Source organism: Ambystoma mexicanum, chromosome 2q (genome assembly GCF_040938575.1).
Source record: "Ambystoma mexicanum isolate Mex_15411 chromosome 2q, UKY_AmexF1_1, whole genome shotgun sequence".
NCBI lineage: Eukaryota > Metazoa > Chordata > Amphibia > Caudata > Ambystomatidae > Ambystoma > Ambystoma mexicanum.
The window spans coordinates 905,544,993-905,565,685 of record NC_090924.1 but is presented as its reverse complement, the minus strand read 5'-3'; the positions used below and the strand labels follow the sequence as shown (position 1 = coordinate 905,565,685).

The window sequence follows — 20,693 nt, the reverse complement described above, 5'->3', positions numbered from 1 at the left end:
ATGAACAGGTAAATTATCAAAGTAAAATGTAAGAGACTGATAATATTTTCATCTAATCAAATAATGAATTAACATAAAAACATTCATGATAGGAAGTACTTTTTTCATAAAAATATGCGTCTATATCGGACGAAACCAGCCTTTCTACCCCTCTCTGTAGTTCATTTCTTTCCAGGACCTGTAGACTGGGGAATGGGATTCCAATAAGGAAACAAACAGTGAGAGAAGGTCCAGCTGGAAAAAAGATGATCCGTCATTCTCCAAATGGAAAATTAAGGTTCAGGAAAAGATTCATCCAAAATTAACATGGAAAAGAAAAAAAGAAACGAAAAGAAATTACATAAATGCCCTCGATCTCCCCCTTTTGCTGCCGTAAGGGTCAAGTGCTATGGTGAGATGGTCAATAAATAAAGAAAAAACGAGTAGTCGCAAGAGAGCCTGCAAATCGAGGAGGTTCCCCCTCACGCACGCAAGTGCTTTATAGTCCTCTTTCTACTGCCATGAACACGAGGAGTTGTGTTCATGACACTATGCGACGCCGCCAGCTGCACTGCTAACGCTGTGGTGTATGAAGGAAGGAAAGCCACAGACGGCGAGAATAAGGTAAGTTTTGATACATACAGCAGCCGCTAAGTCTGTTCGCTTGAATAGAGTGAAATTAAAAATTATGCTCTCCAAGATAGGTCGGCTCCGGCTCGAACCAATAACAAGAGGCAATTGCTCCCAAATTAGATAAATAGGGGCACCATTGTTGATTTTTAAAAAAACTATGCCGTCCCAGAAATAAGATGGGTTGGTTTTGGCTTGAACTAATTATTAGAGGCACTTGCTACTCAATTTTGACAAACAGGGGCATTAGTGTTGATTTTAAATAAAAGGGGAAAATGTTCAATATGAAGTAAGACAATACTTACTGAGTAGTACCAGTCACGTGGAGTTTATATAACTAACATATTTATCTGTATATATTCACAGATTGATGCACCAGCTAAACTTAACCACTATATGAACCAAAGGTAAGGTGATCAAAGAAGGAAGGCTCTGGAACTAGAAGTCTTCTTTTGTATTTTTCCACTGAACAACACATACAAAAATGAACCAATACTGGAAACTGTGGCTGTTTCTACTTTGAGTAAGTGACATAGCCCTTTCTTTTGATTTGGTTCCCATTCACCGATGGGCACCTACCTTCATTTGCAAAGTTATAAAAATAATGCTTTATTTTGCGATCAAGTGAAATGGGTATAATAGATGGTAATAGATACATGCCTTGAACCCTTAGATCAGAGGACAATCATCCTCCAGATTCCAATTAAGATGTGCTGAATTAGAACACTATATCCTGCTCCTCCTGATTCCATTGGATAGGAGGCGAGTTGGATGATGCTTTATAAATTATAGAGCATACTATATTAAAATGCAATTGAATAACTCTAAAAGGAGTGACGAGAACACACAATACTGATGCAGTGTTTTATGTATTTTTATAGATGGTGTGGCCCAAGCCAATATATGTGCCTGAAAAATGGGTTGTTTTGTCCTGAAGAAGGTTGCCGTACAGAGAGAGTATTAATGTTGATGCTCGCAGAGAGCAACTGAAACACGTGTCGACGTGAGAGCTGTGGGAACAATAGAACACAGACGTTTGTGATACCCCAAATTGATGGGGATGTCCTATAATGAATTGTAATCACACAAAAATATAACAGATGTATGACTGTTCTTTTATATATAGACCATTTTTCAAATAATGAATTGTTGGAGAGACTGACGATGGAAGTATGAATGTGAATGAATGAAAAATAGAATGGGCCATAGTGTTGTAGGAAATGTTTAATATGTTTTTAGACGTAGCGCATTTGCTTGAATAAAATAAAAAGTCTTGGGAATTGAAACCAAGTTAAAAATTGTTTGTGTATTCCGTCATCCTTATCTTTGTCTACTAGTTCGAGCTTTTTGTTATTTCTGATTGATTGACCTGTAGAACTAGGGACGTTAAAACAGGTACCCCTCCTCTTTTTGCATCCAGGGAAAGACTACAGTGAAAGTTATACATTCAGCCAGGCGGAAGGGTCTGTCACCTAAACGGAATCAACCTAAACTGAAAGAAATTACTCAGTTTAGAGGGAAATATAACCAAAAATGCTAAGAAAAACACTCCAAGATGAAATTTGAACGTCACGGCCATGGAAAGATTGTTTTGTAAAGTAGAAAAAAATATGTGCGGCACAAAGGGGTGAATTGTCGGATGTAGAAATGCTAGAAACTAGAGGACGGCATGCAAAGGGACAACAAAACCAATTCAACCCCAATCAATAGTGCACTAGTTGAACACTTACTAAAGACATATTTTCCGCGGCTAGAAGATGGCATATTAGGCAAACTGGGACCAGCTCGGGACACCCGCATATAACGTGTCGAAGGGAGAAATTGGCCTTTGATAAAGGAGCTCCAGAGGAATGAACATGAAAAGATCATAAGGTCCACGCCGATAATGGGGCCGTAAATCACTAGCCCTCGGACACATTTGCCGGATAAAAGAAGATCGGAGTATGAACCACTGCCAATGCCAGTAAAAGAGAGACCATCATAATTACCATGGGCAGACAAACATTTGACGCCAATGGCTCCGGCAAGGAAACGACTCAAGTGGGGGGACTCAAACTGAGGGAAAAACCAGACATTTTCTCTATAATGTCGGCGGTTACAATAGCACTTGCGCCTTTTGGTAAGTTATATGAGGTGCTTAATGAGACTCTAAAGGACCACACCAACATGACAGCTTTAATGCCCACTAAGCTGGTATACCTGGAGGGCTACGTAATGGCGACAGAAGCTTGGAAATCAAATGTAAGAAACCAAGGAACTATGTCAGATGGCACAGGAAAAAAACAGACCATTCTACGGAAACCATACATGGAGAAACAAAAGACCTAGAAAAACCTGCCAACGTGGGTTTAGAGAACACTGGCATCCTTAAGCCCGATAATACTGGCAGTGGGTCGGTATGTAAACTTAAATAAGTGGGACCGAAAGAAAAGCTCTCAACTCAACGTAAGCGTAAACTAGGCGCAAGAGAACCCCCTCACGCCCCAAAACTCATCAAAACTGGTCTCCCAAGAGGCCACAAAAGATCTGAACGTTGGAGAAGGATCTTCCAGGTAAACTACAACACCCTGTACAATTCCAATTCAAGGCCAACCCTCAAACAAAAGCTGTTCACCAAATAGAGCCTACGAGGTCACCTAGAAAAGGTCAAGGCCCTTTGGTACGGAGAGTCAAGACAAGCTTCCAAAAACTGGCATTATTGCAAACTGGGGAGAAAAAGAAAAATAGAAGACAAAAATGAAAGCTAATCGAGCTATTCAAATGGCCTCCATCTTCGGACCAAGACCAACTGTTCGATATTCAAGGAAATTGAGTCCGGTGAGACAGGTCTAGTTGTTAGACAGTTCCACGGACCCAAACGATTCCAACTTGACAATTGACCTTATGGACTTAACGCAGTATTCTATTGAAGAGTCTGAGTCAGAACTACCAGAATGTATAGATCATAGGAGAAAAGAGCTCTGAGTCAGAGCATACTCCAGTAGAACCAAAAATAATGATGGCTCTAACTGAACCAACCTCGCCAGTTTTCTTGACACTGATGGAGAGAAAAGAAGTGCTAAAAGAAAAAAACGGATATCAAAAATCGACCTCAATGCAGTCCAGCCACCTTGCTTAGATACAATAAGAGAACAAAATCTACGAGATCAGATAACAATAGGCAGACGATAGACCGAAATATAGCAATATTGCAGAATGGAAAGAAAAAACACAACACAACCGATGGGTTAAGGAAGTGAATCGACATCTACAAGAAACCGTAATGATGGACTTGTAGATAAGGGAAAAAAAAAAAAATCACAAAATAAAATCGATCAGTGAAAGAACAAAGAAGGCACACACAAGAGATTAGTAAGGAAAAAAGAAACAGGATACCAACAAGAGAGCCCTCTTTTTACCCCTAAAAATCGGGCCACTCGAACGTTAAAATTGAAAAGGGTGTTGGACATTGGTGACAAATTAATCCTTAATAGGAAAAACACTCTTCAACTATTATACACCTGTCCAGCATTCAATCAAAACAGAGGCCATATAAATCATTGAAGATGTGAAAACGGAAGGAAAGACTATATACTTACACCTCACCTCGAGTTCTGTAAAAGCTAGCCTCCTAAGTATGGCAAAGCGTCTACGTAGACTCGGTTATGACATAAGAGAAGCTAATCAAGCAGAAAGTGGTTTGAAGGAAAGGAAGCAGGACGTAGAGTCCACTCGACACTGGCTTCGTCAAGAGCCTAATAAGAACCATAGAACATCTGATAACAGAGGTCGGAAAGAAGTGGATTTACCAGCTCGATATTCACGGCACTGAATCAGTAAGACCGAGGGGCAATCAAGAAGACCGGCCTCAGAGAATCTCTGTTCACGAGATGGCCAGCGAGACAGTTCAACTAGCCCAATCAACAAAAAAATGTGGTTTACAAACACGAAACTGGTGAGGGAGCTAAACAGACAATCTCTGAGGAAGAGGGATAACCAGTGGGCAAAAAAAAAAAATCACGAAGATAAGACGCGTTCAAAGAAAAAAAAAAAGAAAAAAAAAAATAGATGACAACCTGGATGAAACCCGTGATACTGAAAGAAAACCAAATGGGCGCTTCCGAAGCTTGAAGTGACGCTCAAGAGAAAGAAATCAGATAATGGTGAAGCCGATGTTCACTTAAAAATCCTTCAAGACAAGGAAGCAAAAAGATGGGCTTAAGTTCCGGAATCGCTGGCAAACAACAAATGTCAATAGCCGTCATTAAGCGAGGCACAAATGGACACCACAGATGTTATAACAATGGAGATTCTAACAAATACACAACTTAATATGGGTTCATGGAACACAAGAGGACACGGTCACTTAACCCCTGGAGATATAAACTTTTTTTTTTCTTAAATAAATTTATTTTTCAACAAACCATACAAACCAAACTTGCAGTGCATACAGTAACATTATAAACTTACATCTCTGCAACATATCCACTGCTTCTCCCCTTCCCTCCCCCCCTTACGAGCCTATTCCCTTCCGTGTTATGTTTCTGCATCTTGTGATAAGGATTCATCCTCCATATTTTCCGTTGAGTCTCGTGGTAACCCAAATAACTCCACTATCAATCGTTTCCAGGCTATCAGGGTCTCAGCCTCTTCCCCCCCCCAACATTACTTGCATCCTGCCATACCACAGTTTCCGCTTTCGCCCATTTCTGTAGATCTTTCCACCATGCTACTAGTCTTGGTCTGTGGCATGCCTTCCAACCCATAGCAATTCTCCTCTTTGCAAGCGCATATGCTAAATCCTTTAATTTATTCACATGCTTGAGTTTATGCGGTCTCCGAAACCCTCCCATCAAACAGGCCCACACCTTTTTTGATTCCTTTTTCAGCCAACTTGTGTGCCACCTTGCCCCAAAAAAACGCTCAATGACTGGGTATGACCAAAACATGTGCACTATTCCGGCATTTTCCTCATCACATTTGGGGCATGCTTGTCGTCCCACATTTTTGAATTTAGTTATTCCCTGCGGCGTCATATACGCCCTATGGGTTACGTACAGTTGTATCTGTTGCAGTCTTGCATTTCTCGACACTTTCTGGTACCTTTGGGGTTGTTCCCACATCCCATCACTCATTGGGGCTCCTACTTCCTCTTCCCAGTCCCGTCTCAGTTGCGCCACTTCCTTCCCCACCTTGGACATCATCAACTCATATTCTAGATATCTCGTGTCCCCCCTCTGTGACGTCGTATATTGTGTCTACAGTAGTGTCCGGTTCTTCTGCTAGTGCCAATTCGGACCATGTCTCCTTGATTTTCTGTACCACCCTGTGGTATGTAATATATTGGCCCGTATGTAACCCAGTTTCTTCCTCTAATATCGCAAAGTCCCTTATGTCCCCCTCCCGCCATATATATCGCCCATGGTTGCTATCCCCACCGGTTCCCAGTGTTTCCTTATCATCATCCTTAATTGCTTGTCTTTGCTGGTCAACCCCACTAGTGGTACCTGCGGGGAGCACGGGAATGAATTCACCATCAGCTGGCAAGCCCTGCGCCATATCTTCCACCCTAGTAACATCATCTTTGGGAGCCATTCCATGTCTGCCTTAGGCAGCCACATCATTTCCTTTAGGAAGTATGGGGCACAGTCCTCTCGGAACAGCCTGGACTCCGAGGTTGACTCTTCAGAGAGCCATTTAGCTACATATTGCAGCTGGCTTGCTATATAGTAAATTTCGTAGTTCGGCAGTTTTATTCCCCCTTTTTCGTATGAGTTTTGCAGCTTCCAAAGGGCTACCCTATGCCTCGTCCCATGCCAGAGGAAGTCCCTGCACATGCTCTCTATCTTGTCGAAGGTCCGCCTTGTTATAAGATATGGGATATTTCCAAAATAATGCAAGAGTCTCGGTAGGACCACCATTTTCAACATTGCCCCTCGCCCCATCATCGCTAGAGGTAGTTTCACCCAGAAGTTCATACCATTTCCAATTTTCCTGATCGCCTCCTCTGTATTATACTGGTGTTCCTCTTCCACCGTATGGTATACATCCATTCCAAGATATCGGAGCGTGCACACCGCCCATGGTATCTGTAGTACCGGTAGCTGATCTACCGGGTCCCTTTGTACCTGCCGAGTGGAAATATGCTAGATTTTTGGGGGTTCAAGGCTATGCCAGACAGCTTTGCATATCTCTATCACTTCCAGAATGTACTGGAGGTTTTCTTCTGGATGCCTTAAGTACAACAACATGTCATCCGCATACAAAGAGATGCCTATCGGCTCATACTGTTGCCTCAGGTAAATGGCCAAGGGTTCCAGGGCAAGAATATACAAGATACGAGACCATGGGCATCCTTGCCTAGTACCTCTCCGAAGTTGCCACCTCTCCGATATCACTGACCCTGTTTTAACTCTAGCCAACGGAGCGCGATATAGCATCTTAGCCCACTGTAAGTACCCAGGCCCTATCCCATAGCCAGCCAGGGCCGCCATCAGCCACGCCCATTTGGCCGAATCAAAGGCCTTTATTGCGTCTAGCGATACAATTGCCAGTTCGCCTTCGTCATTTGCATACTCAACAACTCGGTGGAGTCGCCTGGAATTGTTGGATATGTTCCTGTTCGGAACATAGCCAGTTTGGTCAGGATGTTATTAGTTTAGCAATAACCCTCTTCAATCTGTTTGCCAAAACATCCGTCAATATTTTACTGTCCTGGTTAAGCATTGACAGGGGTCTGTATGATCCAGTTATGACCGGGTTTATTAGGTTTGGGCAGTGGTATAATTGTTGCTTCTCTGGGGGACTCTGGCAGCCTACCCACTTCATACGCTTCATTCAACATTTCTAAAAGCGGAGGAAGCACTTCATTCTTATATATCTTATAAAATTTACATGGGAATCCGTCAGTTCCTGGGGTCTTACTAGTAGGCAACTGTCTCACTACTTCTTCCAACTCCTCTAAGGTAATCGGGGCATCCAGCTCCTCCTGCTCTTCGGCACTAATCTGCGGCAGTCCTATATCTTCCAGCGTTTCTGCTATTTATGTGCAGTCACTGTCATCTCCATACAGGAGTCGATAATATGCCACAAATTCTTGGTCAACTCCCTCTTGGGTGTCCACTGAGCTCCCATCCTCCCTTGTTATTGTCCCGATTGTGGGCCTGGGGGTCTCACTTTTATATAGCCATGCCAGGACCCTCCCTGGTTTATCCCCCCCCGCATGCTGTTTCTCTGTATTCTTCTTATAGTTAAGATTGCAAAATCTCTCCCAGTGCCCCGCACATTTATGCTGCAGCTTAAGTATTCTTTCATTATCTTCCTTGCTGTGACCTCCTTCCCTTAGTGCCCTTTCTAGTTCCCTCTCCGTATCTTGCAGTTCAGCCTAGATCCCTCCTTGTAGCCCTTTGGACTTACCTATAGCCACCCCCCCTCATCACCACTTTAAAGGGCTCCCAAAGCATACCTGCTGTCTCTACACTGCCAGTATTTATCTCAAAATAGTTTATTATTTCCTCCCTCATATCCTCCCGGAAGATGGTGTCTTTCAGCGCCTCTGCTCTGAGGCGCCATGTCGGGATCTTTGCCCTCAGGAGTCGGTATTGCCATCTCAGGATTAGTGGCAAGTGGTATTATTTCCTCCCTAATATCCTCCCGGAAGATGGTGTCTTTCAGCGCCTCTGCTCTGAGGCGCCATGTCGGGATCTTTGCCCTCAGGGGTCGGTATTGCCATCTCAGGATTAGTGACAAGTGGTCTGAGAGGACCCTCGCTTTATATTCCGTTTCCGTTATCTCAATCATTAAATCTTGCGTGGCAAACATATAATCCAATCTAGTGTGCAACTTTTGTGGAGCTGAGTAGTGCGAATACTGCCTCTCCTGGGGGTGATGTGCCCTCCATACATCCACAAACCCGAAATCATCTAACAGCGTATGCAGCGCTCTGGCGGCTGGGGTGGGTCTGTCCGGTTTTCCATCTGACCTATCTACCCTAGGGTTTAACACACAGTTGAAGTCTCCTCCCCAGATCACCGCCCCCCCCCGCCCCAAGCACCTACTAAGTTTGTTGCTTACGGTTCTGAAATATGCACCGTGTTTTGATTCGGGGCGTACATGTTTATAATGCTTATCTCCCTGTTTTCCACCAGCCCTCTCATCATGACCATCCTCCCGTCTGCCTCCACCGCAGACTGTAACAGTTGGAACGGGACATGTGGCGCCACCCAAATGATCACCCCCCCCTGGCATAGGCTGAATATGATGCTCCCGCCACAGTCCCCTTCCATTTTTTCTCGATCATCTCCATCTTGTCGTGTGTAAGATGGGTCTCCTGCAGCAGGGCTACGTCTACTTTCTGTCTGCGTAGGTATAGCATGACCTTATTCCTCTTTAGATAGCTATTGAGCCCTCTGACATTCCAGGTAATTATTTTAAGATCCCCCCCATGGCATATCAGACTCCCTGTTCTCCCCCACAAGTGCAGTCCATGACCAAATACATTCCCATTCTATGCAGGCTGGCCTCCCAACATGAACTTCCCCAAACAACAAACACCCCAAACTTGTACCAACATGGTTTCGTCAGGGTATGCCGTAATGGTTGCAGATGCCCTTTTGATTGTTCCACCTTTGCAAAAGTACTCCAGGATCTTCTCTCTATCTTTGTAGTTCAAGATCTTTGCTATTATCGCCCGAGGGGGGGCTCCAGGTCGTGGTTTCCTCATTAGAGCCCTGTGCACCCGTTCAACGGCAAATCCTTGGGAAAGTTTGTTAACTCATATTTCTTGCAGGATCAAATTCTACACGTAGTCCGTGGGGTCCTGACCTTCCTCTCCCTCCGGTAGGCCGACCACCCAAATATTGCTCCGTCACTCTCCCTTCCGCCTCCTCCACGCGGTTCTCCAAGTTGGCGACCTGTTGCTTCATAGTGTGGACTTCCTTTGCGTTACTTGTGCTGGTTTCCATATTGGTTTTCACCATACTTTCTAGGCTGCTTGTTCTTTCAGCCAGCGCTCTTACATCTTGTCGCAACAGGTTGACTTCTAGCCCAACCGCATCTATTTTGGTTTCCAAAGCAGTTCTTAAGTCTGCCATCGCTGTACACCACGAGGTCTTTAACTCTGTAATGGCTGTTAGAATCAAATGATCCTCTTGTCGGGGATATCTCTGCAGGTGCGGCTGCTGCACCTTGTACTGGGGTGGTCGGAGTCTGTTGCGGCTTGGCAAAGACGTCCATAGTGGGTTGCTTACTCTTGCCTCCTCTCACCGACATTGTGCAGTCCTGCCTTTGTGCCGAGGCCCAGCTTTTCTGTGACGTGCGGGCCCCGCTTCCCCTTTCCTCCTTCTCCATGGTTATAGAACGCTGTGGCACCGCCAGACCTGTGCGTCTCTTGTGCCTTATCACAGTCCACTTCTTTAGGGCTACACCTCTTGCTCTCGTAGGCAATTTGTTGCAGCTCACGCACGCACGCCGTGAACGGCTCGTGCACTGTGTTGCGGACCACTTCCAGCTAACCCGTTCTATAGCGCCAGTGCAGTTCTCTTAGCCACAGTTGCTTCCCGCTTCACTTTCCACCCACTGCGCTCTCCTTGTGAACCACCGTCCGCCGTTGGGCTACCTCGGCCTCCTTTGTTCTAACGTCCTGGCCATTTTGTCTGGGGTGTCGCACCGCGGCCACAAACTTTCAGTTGATCTTGCCAATCTTCCTGCAGTCATCGAGGACTCAGCTCTCCATCAAACTTGCCCCTCGCCTTTACACGTCCAATAGTATCATTTTGAGCACGAACATGCCTTTTTTAGCTTATTTTCACGCAGGATCATATCGGATCGTCGGGAGCAGCTCGAAGACACGTCCTACTCCATGGCCCTCTAGCCACGCCCCGAGATATAAACTTAACAGAGTTTGACGCGATATGTCTCCAGGAAACCTGGCTCATGGTTCCCCCAGCCATCGATGGGTACGAAATATCAACTTACCAGCAATTAAGGGTCGGAAGGGGCGTCTGATGTCCGGACTATTAATTGCGATAAGATCAGAAGTTCACTAACCATCCATGAAGAACTGCTTGTTTCGACATTCATCCAAATGGTTTTGGTGAGTTGGACCCATCCCACAAACTCGCCCAAAAACATATTACGGTCATGAATTCTTGTGATCGATTTATATTGGAACCCTAAAATGGTAACAATCAAGGTAATGGTGGACAACTAATCTCTAGCCCCGGATGAGGTTAATGCCAAATATGATAACCAACACAATCATCTGTGGTGATTTCGTTTCAACTATCCCGGACATGGATGAAATAGAGGAAACAATAAAACAAAAAGAAGACACTAAATAACGCACACCAACAAAGTTCCAAGCGACATGGAGTACTCTGGTCCAAAATCATGGACCAAAGAGACTTGCGCAATCTTCAACATTTGTCTGAAGTGTCTAAACCCAGAATTCCGACATGGGAGAGAAAAGGCTCAAAATCAACAATAGATCACATATGTTTCAAAAGGCTTGCTAGTTTTCATCGAAGCCTTCGAAGTCAAGGAAACCATCCACAGTGATCATAATCTCCTTATTGCTACTTGGACCGACGTTTCCAAACCAAACCAATTTATGAAATTCCCAATTGAAGCAGACAATCTGGGAAGGCGATTGAAATTAACAAATAAAGCAATTGGGGAAATATTTCTAAAATATACAGTAGAAAAGAAATTCAATCATAGTGCCGTAGAACTTCGAATACCTGACTACTGCCCACTGCTAATTCCTTATCAGAGGCAAAGAAACAAAAAGGAGTTTTCCACCAAAGCAGCATCTGCATGCCTATAACAAAGAACTGACTGACAGAAAAAAAGTCATGAGGCAAGCAAAGAGGAAAGCAACTAAATATACTACCAAATGTAATCAAGAACATGTCTACAATGCAAACAAAGCCTATAGAACATGGCTTAAGACACAGCGTAGGAAGATGTACCAACAAGACTCAGAAGCCATGTTAACAGACATGGGTTTGCGTTTGATTCGACAGAAAGTTATTGGAAGGCTGTATTGGACACCAGTTAAGATGTTTAAATTAGGGCTTCAAGATAATGATTTATGCTGGTGTTGTGGTATTGGTAGAGGCACCCTTTTACATTTACTGTGGGAATGTCCGAGAGTGCAATTGTTTTGGAATGATGTCCTTGATAGGATTTACTTGATTTTTGGATAACCTTACAAAGATCTGCAGCAAACATAATTTTACTATCACATAAAGAAAGATGTGTGCGTGCTAGGCAACATACTTGCTGATTAGACAGGGCCATGATATTAGCAATTAAGCTAATTTTCAGAATTTGGAAGAAGAGGAAAAAGCCTAATGTTGAAGAGTGGTTAACAGAGTTACATATTATCTCACAGTATGATAAGGTTTCATTAAAAAATAAAGAAAAGGATTACATGAAGTTATGGGGACCTTTTTTGGCTCTTTATGATTGATGTGACGGTACGGTTATTATAACGGATGTGACATGTTTGGGAGAAGGTGGGATGAAATGGAGGTGAGGGGGTGTTTGTTGGTTGTCTTTTGTGTTGTTGTGTATACCTGTCAGTTTCACTATTATGTTTCACAGGAGATAGCTATTTTGTTGGACTAGACGATATATGATGCTTATGATGTTTTGCAAATTCAGATGCGACGATTTAATGTGAGAAATTGTTTGCTGTATGTGAAGTTGTTATTGTTTATTGCAAACTTAATAAAGTGTTTTTTTTTTAAAATGTGTGGTAGAAACTCACGTTATTTCTGGACATTAATAAAACGGAGCTTCGTATAATGATAACCTACAGAAATAGTGTGAGTGATCTAGACTGGTTGGCTTACTTTGGGTGATCTCTTTTCTGAGAACACATCCTTGGAAGAGATTGCTCAAAGTGCTAATTCAACACAATGGGAGATTGACAAAGAGGCAATTGGGGAAAAAAATAAGTAATTAAAAAAAACTCAAGGGCAGCCGGTCCAAACGGCATCACAAACGTCGCCCTGAAATTACATCACGAGGAATGGGCCAATCTTATTTCCAAAATTATACAAAAAAGTGTGTGGCACATAAAAAGATCCCATTGTCTTGGAAAACAGCAAATATAATCCCAATCTACAAGAGAGAAAACAAGACCAATCAAAAAAATTATCGGCCGATAGCCCTGTTAGATACAATAGGGAAATTGTTTGGATCCCTTCTCTTGGACAAACTACAAACTTGGTGTAAAGAAACTTGCTGTGATGATCCCCTGAAATCAGGATTCACCGAAGGGATTGACACAAATGCCAATATCATTGCTCATAAATGCACTAAAACCTAGAATTTTGTCGGGAAGACCTAAAAGGCATCTAGCGTTCATTGACTTATCACAGGCATTTGACCGGGTGAGCCGGCCCAAATGGAAATGCCCGGTCATTCGATATTAGAGCCAATTAAAAGGTCTATACTCCGAAACCTCAATGAGGGTAAGGTTAAACGGAGCAGGTTATCGAAGCCCATAAACACTGCAAGAGGGGTGAAGCAGGGTTGCCCATTGACACCTGCACTGTATAAATTGTACATCAAGGATATCGAAAAGTGTGATGCAGTGCGCTCCTTCCCACCTACAATAGGAGATTAACAAATCTTGCGCCTCCTCTATGCAGATGATATTTTAATGGACCAAACTAAAGTGGGCCTGCAGAGACAGCTGAATAGTCTGTCTTCATACCTGAAAAAAACGAACTATACATGAACAAATATGTCACTGGGCAAAATATAACTGGAACCTAGAGGGTGTGACTCTAGAATCAGTTCCAACACACAAAAACTTGGGAGTCATAATTAACAAAACCCCGATGCAAACAGTCTTACACTTGAAAATGAAGATGCGTACATCACAGGCGATCATGCTTGATAAAAAATATGGATGCTTTTCTCTAATACCGACACTTAACTTTTATTGAACCAAAGTGGGGCCAACAATTATATACGGAGCAGAGTCGTGCCAGGTATCTCAAACCAACTTTGGAAGAAACTGGAAGGCCACTTTTGGTGGCATGTGTTGAAATTACCCAATTCAACACCAATAGCCTCCATGAGGAAAGAGTTAAGTCTAGTCTCGCTACAAGGACACGTGGCTAAAGCCAACATACAATTCTATGGTAAGATCCAATGAACACCTAGACCCAAAATTCTAGACTTACTTAAGAAATGGAGGGAGGCCATAACATCATGATGGAGTGGGCGAAGATGAACTTAAAGCTCCTCAATGATATAGGAAGTTCATTGAAAGAGTTGGAACTTAATCCTGCAAAATTAAGTTTGAAAACCATAAAGTGGGATTGGATTCAAACATTAGAAAATGCTTCAAAATTCAAATTGATGAAACAACTGTCAAAGTACAACATTCAAAAAATAAATGAAGTAAGAAAATATTTGGAAAAGTGTCCCGACAGAATTTTGCGTGCAACATACTTGAAGGCACGTTTAAACGTGCCAAAAACTAAAGAAATTCTGGAAATCAGAGGACAATCCAAAAACAGTTGCATGTTTTGCAAAAACGATCAAGCATCTCCTATTGGCCTGTCCAGAAACTCTTGCACTAAGAAAGATCTACCTGAAGACTCTACGATGAGGAATCATGGTGGGAAAGAATGACGAGTGGTCATAGTACCAAAATGGTGATCACAGTCGCAAAGATTCTACAATCATTAGGGTTGGAACAAGAATCAAATAGAAGAATTTAATTTGATAGCAGCAAGCTTAAGTGGTCCTAAGTGACGAGGACAACAAAGTGAAACAGAAGTAGAACTGGTCATAGCCTGTTTTGTTTTAAAAACAATAAACATTTTTTTTTAAAAATGAAACAAAACAACTGTTTAGTTCAGTAGCTAACTTATTTTCAAACAACTCGTGAAGCTGTTGGTAAGACTTAGTAAGGAAAAGTAGGAGGACAGAAGGCAGCCCAGACACTGGCCTACTGCGAGCCTCTAAGTAGAAAAACGCTAGGTAGCTTTAATACACATTTACTATCGTCTCGGGAAGATAACTCAGCACAACATGCTCAACTTGGAAGCAAGACGACAGGGAGCAGGACAGGTTCGATCCCCCGGTCCGCGCTTAGAACCTCTGGGTATTAAGCGCGTTATAAATAACCTATCATATTATGTACAGGTGCGTTATGGTTCCAGTTACATACAGGGAACCATCCTTTAACACTCTAATTCAGGCTCCAAACTGCCGCATTCAGGCTATAAGCACTCAATAACATTCTCCTGGGCGGCCAGTCACAAACTTGCATCAGTCGATCAGCATTTAAACATGGCCAGCAGGACAGAAAAACATCGTGCCAGCCACTACAAATGATTCAGATTGGGGTATTTAATGAGCGGAACGTCGGAGCTGTTGATTATGAAGGAACACAGGCGACTGGCCGGTTTTATATCTAGGGCACCGAGGCGAAAGGTCAGTGGCGATATACATACAAGCCATGAAGCGAGCACGCTGTCGAGTCACCTCTGGGACTCCCGGTGAAAAAAGCTCAATGGAACTCTCCAGGGGAGTGAGATAGTCGGCCAGTGGTGGATTATCATTTGTGTAATGAACTGTGGATGCAGGGGCATTGGAAATCAACTCCCACTTACAGCAGCAATTGAATCCAAACTGGCAAACACGTAGTACCGCCGCACATTTTGAAGCTTGACACGCTGTGCTGGAGGCTGCAGAGTTGGTTTCTACTGACAGGGGCCTCTCCTGTCAGACACATGCTGGCAGAAGACCCGGCAGATAAAAGCAGCACACGGCACCGCCATCTCCCAGCTACTGAAGGCCGCAGCTTAATCAGCCACAGCAGAGTCAGCGAGATAAGCGGCCACCCCACCACCCCCACAGCCCCACAGCCGGACACGCGTGGCAGTGCCTGGCAGTGCTCACTCAGCCCATTGCATCTCTGACAACCACAACCGATGGCACCGCTTGCCGGCAGCCCAGTCTCTGCCCTGACCCCCGCTACTCACCTGGACTCTAGGTTGGGAAAGAATCGCAGCACACTGCGGTCGTCCGTGAGCCCGGCCAGCGTCCTAATCTCGAGTTGGTTCCTCCAGCACTGCGGTACGGGGTGCCTCCTCCAATCCTGGCAGCTGAGCTCCACCACTGACAGGCAAGAGCCCACTCCAATGCCTGCCCGCGCAACGCCTGGATGGGCGGTACCAACTCTTTCCTAATGGAGAAAGGGACCTTGGCAACGGCATAGACGTCACGTGACTAGGACGGTAACTATTTCTTATCAGGTTGGCGGACGCTTAATGAAGGAGCGGTCTGGTTAGTCTACCAATCGTTGAAGTGGCTGGCCGATCAATCGATGCAGGTATTACCTTGGAGGTATTTAGTAAAGTACGATTTTCGGGGACGTTTCACCCAGGGGCCTAGCCAGCGTCAACATAATTGGGAGGGAAGGAAGCTTTTAGTGAGTGCGGGCCATTAAACCCATTGCTCTTCGGGAGGCCGAGTAGCTATTTCAGCTTCCTTTGGTCCATTAGATGTATCTTTCACCCCAATTCAGCAGATATTTAGTTTAACAAAGATGCTAATCATGCGAGGCTTGGTGTTGTATCTAGCTTTGCTTGCACCTGTTGCATATGAGTGGAATGCTGTGCTTGAGTGACGTAGAATGTAGAGTAGAGAATGTTGCTTATGAGAGTTCTAGGGATGTCAGTTGGAAGTGCAGTAGGGGTAGGAGCCAAATATGGCATGTGTCAGAGACACGTGCCACTGCATGTCACTACTACAAGTGACACGTGCCACTGGCAGGTGTCACATCCCATGCCCAAAAATTTCATAATTGAGAAAAAAAACTCAGATGTGAATGTCACAAGGTGCCAAACAATGTCATAAAAGAAAAAACAAACTTCGATCTATCATTTCAAAATGGAAATTAAAATCCATTGCTGGAACTCGAACTAAAGAGCTTTGGGACCCGCGTTGCTACCCTTAAGCCACGACTTTGCTGTAATAACGGAGTTGTCAGTTTCCTTAAAACCGACTTCCTTCATGCACTGTCATGTACTTCAATGTTAGTCCTTTTTCTGCTCAGATGTGCATGTCATTACATGCCAAACATTGTCCTAAAAGAAAAAACAACCTTCGATCTATCATTTCAAAATGGATAATAAAATTCATTGCTGGGACTTGAACTAAAGAGCACCAGGACTCACATGGATATCCTTAACCATTAAGCCAAAATGTTGCTGTAATAACAGAGCTGCTGTCAGTTTCCTCAAACACTTCCTTCCTGCACTGTAAATGTTAGTCCTTTTTTCTGTTTTAAGTCAAATCCTCAATGTTAAGAAAGGTTGCATACAACATCTGTTATGTGTAACGCTTAAAATGTCCAATTGTATTGTTTACATGTTTTCCAAAACAGTATGGTAACAATATTGAAGTGTGTGTAGATTAATTAATACTTTTTACACTTTACTGTATGAAGTGTGATAAATACAGTACTACATTTTACTTATAACATTTATAATTTATAATGCAGAGTATATTCAGATTCATGACAAAGTTTTCATATACAAATGTTGCAAAATCTTCAGATTTAGGTTAAACAGCACTTACATATGATGCATTCAGTTTTGCCCAATGAAAGCTTTCAGAAGCTCTGCAAGGTGATGTAATATAATTTTCTATTTGTATAGCATGTTAGGCAAGATTGTATGCAGTACCCTTTGGGTGCACTACAACAACCCTGACCTCCTGGCAATAGGAACCTCTAACCTTTTGGTATGTCTGTACTACACAGGTTAGTAGTGTTGAGCAGCCAGGCTTATCTCAAGAGGGGTCAATGTGAGCTGTAGGGGCGTTGTTACACACAGGTTTTCTTGATTACTGACTCATTAATGTATTTAACAGTCAGTTAGAGTAAGCCTTCTTCATAAGGGGGCAATATAATAGTAACACACAAATACCCTCCGAAATACACACTCATAATATTTCTAAATCAGTAAGTACCATTTTGGGGTGGCCCACAGACACTAACTACACCCTCAGGTGACTTCAATAGTTAGGGTGCTGAGGACATTAATATATCGCTATTGCATTAAGAAAACTCTACAAAGGAGTGTCAAAGAAAAGAAGTTTCTGAATAAGACGAGTATTCACACAATTCCTCTGAAGCAGGTAAGTACTTTCAAAATAACCCCCAATGCAAAGTCAGTTAACCCCTTCCTGGAAGGAAGACACAACATATAAGCAGAGGAGAGAAGAGTCATTCAGGGAGCCAGGCCAGCCAATGTTAATGTTAAGTTAACAAATGTCAAGGTGAACTGAAGCTGTTAGCAACTCTACAGAAGCAACCAAGGCAAGTCTCCAAAGTTCTTGTAGACTGTACAGCACCTTTTAGGCTGAAGAAAAGTGCAGCAGATGGCTTCTGTTCCTGTGCAGCTCTGCAGATCCTGGTGTTCCTGGGCCTCAGTCGTGGGGACAAGAGGGAGGACTTCTGGGGACTCCTGCGCTGCAATGGGACGGTCACCGACCGCAACCAGCAATCTTCAAACAAGTGGCACTTTGTGTTTCAGATCCTTGCGTCTACCGCAAATGGCAACACAGTGGTTCCTGGCTGTCGAGATGGGTTTTCCTTGCATCTGGGGTCCAGCACTCTGTTGAGGTGGCTCAGGCTCGGTCAGTCCTGCTTCCTGGGAGTCCGAAGGATCTTCCTGGAGCTCTTGACCAGTTTAAAAGCAACGCACATGATCTGGTGTTCCTCTCCCTGGCTATTCAGTTCCAGCAGCGACTGCAGTGGAAACTCGACCAGCATTGAGGATGTCCAGGTGGCTCATTCTGGAGTTGATTGGTCCCACCAACTCAAGGGGAGAAGTTGTCCTTGCAGGGCTTCTGTAGTCGAAACGAAATTGGAGTTTCAGCACAGCAGCAGAGCTTCACCGGGCAAACCAACGGTCCAGGAGTTGCATCAGGCGTCCTCTTCAAGTTCTTCTTTGGATTCCTTCATCCAGTGGTTGACTCTGCCTTCCAAGCCAAAAAGCCTTTCATTTTTATGCAGGTTTCTCCCATTCATTCCAGCCTAGCTGTCACTCACCCAGCACGGTGGCTCTCCTTGCCAGCTGGCCAATCACCTAAGAGTGCATTCCTGTCTCCTAGAAGACTAAGCACATGGAGTTTCAGGAACCTCCCTTGCTTCCTTCCCCCGCAAGACACCCTGGAGCCAGAGGCGGGCTTCACTCGTGAATCCTGCCAAAGTCAAAAGCAAACCTGGTTTGGTGCACAGAGTAAATCTCAAGAAGGACCTTTCCACAAAGAAATGGTGAAAAAAGACCAGGGTGATTTTTGACAAACGGCACCCATGGGTGCTTTTCTGCAGCTGCGAACGCAGCCCGCGGTAAAAGCACACCACGGTAGTTAAAAGTAAACCACTGCCACCAGCCATTCATCGAGGAAAGGGTAACCTAAAAATATTACATGAGACTAGACAAAGGGGATACTAAGTAACCCCTCCAGCACCCTATTGTAAGATAGTGTGTGCTGGGTCTAGAAAGTTACACGTGTAAGTAAAGTCAATTTCCCTTCACTGCTCTTGGAAACAGTAGTTTATCCAAGAGAAGGTATTTAAACCTGGAGAAATCTAAGACTTCCCTGCGTCACTGCACTGAAGGTGCTGTGTGACACCATGTCAAAAGATGATGCCTATGGAGTTTTTCAGACTCCACAACCAAAAGAAATACAGTAAACACATAGAAGTGAAAGTACAAAGTCCCAAAGTTCAAAGAGGTGGGGGGGTCTCCAAGGTGGGAGGAATTTAGCACTTAACTGAACATTCTCCCTAACATAGCACCTTTTCCCGTTGGTATGGTCTCAAAGTGCTGTAGGTGAATGCCCTTTGGCGACTAAAGTCCATGGTATGAGAAATTAATTTGCCAGATGAGTGTAGAATACATGTGTGCATTGTGGTGTGGTCTCCTTTAAGGTGCGAACATGGGGTACGTCATTGCGCCTTGTCAATAAATACAGCATTGCATCAGCACGCATGGCAGTGCACGAGCGGGATCCAAGACGGAGAGGGCATATGTGCCCACTGTTCCCATCGGAGCACCACATTAATTATGGTGAATACGAAGGAGGGTAGGGGTGGCCAAGTCTCTATTAGCTACCCATATCGAGCTAGAATGTGGATGGCTGCTGTAGGATCGTCTGGATAGTATGCGCATGCAGTGTCCAGCCAGACTGAATTTTTGTCATTGGGGATGGCTGCATTTTTATGTCGGAGGTGTTGTGCGATGTGTCTTCAGAGTGGTGTGTGTGGTGAAGATGGGTGTGGGTGGCCTTTCCATAATTTATTTTTCATGAGCATGGAGTTTGATACCTACCCGTGTGCTCTGGCTTGTTTCCTGGTTTCGTAGAATTGGCGTGCATTCTGTCCTGTTGTCTCCTGGAGGTTATTTTCTCTGCTCTCTGAACATTTTATTTGCAGGTTCATTGCTGCCCGGCCTACCTGAGAAGTGCTTGGATAACCCAGTGCGACGCATGGGTTTGTTGGCGGATCCAAGGATTTGGTTGTGTTGATAATGGAGTACTTTCTGTTGGAGGTATTCTGGGCCTGTCTTGTGGAGGGCACATGACTTTGAAAGCAGCCCATCTACCAACATGGAGCCAGTGGAGGACACAGTGGTCAGGTGTTATGTGCTCTCTGGAGCCAAGGTTCAGGAAGAGCCTAGCTGCAGTGTTTGGGACCTGTTGGAGCTTTCTGAGTTGAAATGCAGGGCACCCAGGCAACAGGAAGTGGCATATTCAAGGCTGAAGAGGATGATGGCCATGATCACTGTGTCTCTGTGGGGTTATGAGAGGAAAGACAAGATACGTCTGAGAATGCAGAGGTGTAGATAGCAAGATTTGGGCACAGAGTTAATGTGGTGAGAGAGTGCCAGATAAGTGTCCATGGTGCATCCCACGTTCTTTACTGCATTGGATGCCGCAGGGGGAGAACCTAGGGAAAATGGTTAAGGGGTGGGTTGGGGTAAGGGGTGGGTTGGGGGAAGAGCACAGTCTTCCCGCAGATCGTGATTTCTGTTTTTCCTGGGTTGAGGAGGAGGTAGTTT

General features: G+C 44.2%; 1 protein-coding gene and 1 long non-coding RNA gene across 4 annotated transcripts in view; one reads left to right on the top strand and one right to left on the bottom strand.

Annotated features, from left to right (window-relative positions):
- PALS2 (protein associated with LIN7 2, MAGUK p55 family member) overlaps positions 1-15,785 on the bottom strand; it is a 1,716,257-nt gene extending 1,700,472 nt beyond the window's left edge. For 2 of the 3 annotated variants that reach the window (XM_069648191.1, XM_069648193.1), the window contains exon 1: positions 15,603-15,783. The gene's annotated coding sequence lies outside the window, so the exon portion shown is untranslated. Of the gene's footprint in view, positions 1-15,602 lie in introns of all 3 variants that reach the window. The other variant, XM_069648194.1, reaches the window with a different exon arrangement.
- Positions 15,786-15,839: 54 nt separating this feature from the next.
- The window catches only part of LOC138569828 (uncharacterized), a 53,218-nt gene continuing 48,364 nt past the window's right edge, over positions 15,840-20,693 (top strand). Inside the window, exon 1 of the long non-coding RNA XR_011303341.1 lies at positions 15,840-15,952. This is a non-coding gene — a long non-coding RNA (uncharacterized lncRNA). The remainder of the gene's footprint in view (positions 15,953-20,693) is intronic.